Below are 3,446 nucleotides of genomic sequence, written 5' to 3' on the forward strand. Positions count from 1 at the left end.
CCTTGGGTGGTCCTACAGAATCCTCAAACTTCTATGCTGCACCTTTTTGTTTTGTCTACCTAGAAAGAAACTTGAAAACAAAGAGTGGCATGTGATTGTTCAGTCGCTCAGTCGTGTCCGACTCTGTGTGACCCCATGGACTGTAGCCACCAGGCTCCTCTGTCCATGGGATTCTCCAGGCAAGAATACTGGAGTGGGTTGCCATTCCCTTCTCCGGCATGTGATTAATCAAATGCAAATTCATGCATGTCTTCTTTATTCCCCCAAAGCACTCTTTCACGGAACAAATACAGGTTTTTTAAAACTGAAGGCATAAGAATGAAACTAGAACACTTTCTAACACCATACACAAAAATAAACTCAAAATGGATTAAAGATCTAAACATAAGACCAGAAACTATAAAACTCCTAGAGGAGAACATAGGCAAAACACTCTCTGACATACATCACAGCAGAATCCTCTATGACCCACCTCCCAGAATATTGGAAATAAAAGCAAAAATAAACAAATGGGACCTAATTAACCTTAAAAGCTTCTGCACATCAAAGGAAACTATTAGCAAGGTGAAAAGACAGCCCTCAGAATGGGAGAAGATAATAGCAAATGAAGCAACTGACAAACAACTAATCTCGAGAATATATAAGCAACTCCTACAGCTCAACTCCAGAAAAATAAACGACCCAATCAAAAAATGGGCCAAAGAACTAAATAGACATTGCTCCAAAGAAGACATACAGATGGCTAACAAACACATGAAAAGATGCTCAACATCACTCTTTATCAGAGAAATGCAAATCAAAACCACTATGAGGTACCATTTCACACCAGTCAGAATGGCTGCGATCCAAAAGTCTACAAGCAATAAATGCTGGAGAGGGTGTGGAGAAAAGGGAACCCTCTTACACTGTTGGTGGGAATGCAAACTAGTACAGCCACTATGGAGAACAGTGTGGAGATTCCTTAAAAAACTGGAAATAGCACTGCCTTATGATCCAGCAATCCCACCGCTGGGCATATACACTGAGGAAACCAGAAGGGAAAGAGACACATGTACCCCAGTGTTCATCGCAGCACTGTTTATAATAGCCAGGACATGGAAGCAACCTAGATGTCCATCAGCAGATGAATGGATAAGAAAGCTGTGGTACATATACACAATGGAGTACTACTCAGCCATTAAAAAGAATACATTTGAATCAGTTCTAATGAGGTGGATGAAACTGGAGCCTATTATACAGAGTGAAGTAAGCCAGAAAGAAAAACACCAATACAGTATACTAACGCATATATATGGAATTTAGAAAGATGGTAACAATAACCCTGTGTACGAGACAGCAAAAGAGACACTGATGTATAGAACAGTCTTATGGACTCTGAGAGAGAGGGAGAGGGTGGGAAGATTTGGGAGAATGGCATTGAAACATGTAAAATATCATGTATGAAACGAGTTGCCAGTCCAGGTTCGATGCACGATACTGGATGCTTGGGGCTGGTGCACTGGGATGACCCAGAGGGATGGAATGGGGAGGGAGGAGGGAGGAGGGTTCAGGATGGGGAACACATGTACACCTGTGGTGGATTCATTTTGATATTTGGCAAAACTAATACAATTATGTAAAGTTTAAAAATAAAATAAAATTAAAAAAATAAATAAATAAAACTGAAGGCATAGTAGCACCTTAAGGAGGGTCACTGTTGCATTATTTTCAAAAAACGTACTGATTGTTCACAGGTTATGCTTAACAGTAATATGAGGCAAGGAGAGTAAAACAAATGAAATAATAATTATATACAAGGAACCTACCATATGGGGTGCAGTTAAGGCAGTATCACAATAGATGAAAACAGAATAGTATAAACCTTAGGAGTGGTCTAGAAGGGACCTGTGGAATATAAATAAGATGTATTCAATAAAGAGGATACACTGGAGACTGATGAAATGAATAGTAAAGGAAAAGGACTCCCACATGGTCCAGGGGCTAAGACGCCACAATTCCAATGCAGGAGGCTGAGGTTCGACCCCTGGCTGGGTAACCAGATCCTACCTGCCACAACTGAGAGTTCACAGGCCACAACTAAAGATCCCGCGGGCCACAGCTAAGACGTGGTACAGCTAAATGGGTAAGTATTAAAAACAGTAAAGGAGAGACAGGGGAGAAAAAGAGAGAGAGACTGAGAAAGGTTGGGACAGGCATTCCACAGAGAAAGTAAGAGCGATGAAAGCGAATCAGGAGATATAAAGATATTGGGGAAGAGTAGATAACCCCTTCTAGGTAAATATTAAAATAAAAGGAGAGAGTAACAGCATGCAGCAAGAACTGGAGCTAAGTCATAGTTTCAAGTGTACATGGGCAAGGGTTTCATAAAACTGATGCACAGTGAAAGCCAGTGACGGTGTTAGAACAAGAGTGGCATGATTGAAATGTGTCAGTCAGCTCCGTAAACAGAATATCAGTATGAGAGAAGATTCATTAAGCTTCATTAAAGTAGATTCATTATTGTAGTTGTTGGAAACTATATTACATTTGACCAAATATCTAGCTTAACAGGATATGCATATCACCAACTTATAATGATTGTCGTACAGAAGTACTGATTTAACATAGCAAATTCAGAGAACACAATGGGGGTTGCCATTCCTTTCTTTAAATGTGGCCTCTTTTATGATTCAGAAAGAATTTCAGAAACCTGTGGTGTATCTGAGTCACTATTATGAATAGCAGTTGTTGACAAGTTTATCAGGGCTGTTTCATGAAGTAGTTTAGGTAAGTGTCTACAATCATTTCTTTAATAGATATTCGCCAATAACTGCAGCTGGACCACAGTTATAGATAAAATTTAGTTAAGCAGACATAAAATTTTAATTTTTTCATAATTGAACTCAACTTCCACATCATTTAGCTTCTGCTAATGTTGACCTGAATCTTGCCATTTCAAGGTAACTCAGTCATTTCTGATTTAAAATTTAGACTCTTAGGTAAATATTTAAACAAATTGAATATTTTAGTCTCTCACAATTAAAAATTTAAGTTTGTATCTGGACTGTTTCCCAATCTTAAAGACACTTCCCTCCTCCTCCTAGAATCTATCCAAGGGCAAAAGGATTATAAGAGGACAGGCATACTGGAGTAGGCCCCCCTGAGATGTCTAAACTCAGCTGGGGGACTTTCCCGGTGGTCCAGTGGTTAAGACTCTGCACTGCCAATGCAGGGGGTGCTGGTTCGATCCCTGGTTGGGGAACTAGGGTCCCACATGCCACTGTGATGTATAGAACAGTCTTATGGACTCTGTGGGAGAGGGAGAGGGTGGGAAGATTTGGGAGAATGGCATTGAAACATGTATACTATCATGTATGAAACGAGTCACCAGTCCAGGTTCGATGCACGATACTGGATACTCGGGGCTGGTGCACTGGGATGACCCAGAGGGATGGTATGGGGAGGGA

At 40.5% G+C, this 3,446-nt stretch overlaps 1 non-coding gene across 1 annotated transcript; it reads left to right on the forward strand.

Moving 5' to 3' along the window:
* Nucleotides 1–3,168: 3,168 nt before the first annotated feature.
* TRNAG-GCC (transfer RNA glycine (anticodon GCC)) lies at nt 3,169–3,241 on the forward strand. The gene has a single exon. It is a non-coding gene; the product is annotated as a tRNA-Gly (tRNA).
* The last annotated feature ends 205 nt before the right edge of the window (nt 3,242–3,446 follow it).

This window comes from Bubalus kerabau, chromosome 2 (genome assembly GCF_029407905.1).
Source record: "Bubalus kerabau isolate K-KA32 ecotype Philippines breed swamp buffalo chromosome 2, PCC_UOA_SB_1v2, whole genome shotgun sequence".
Classification (NCBI taxonomy): domain Eukaryota; kingdom Metazoa; phylum Chordata; class Mammalia; order Artiodactyla; family Bovidae; genus Bubalus; species Bubalus kerabau.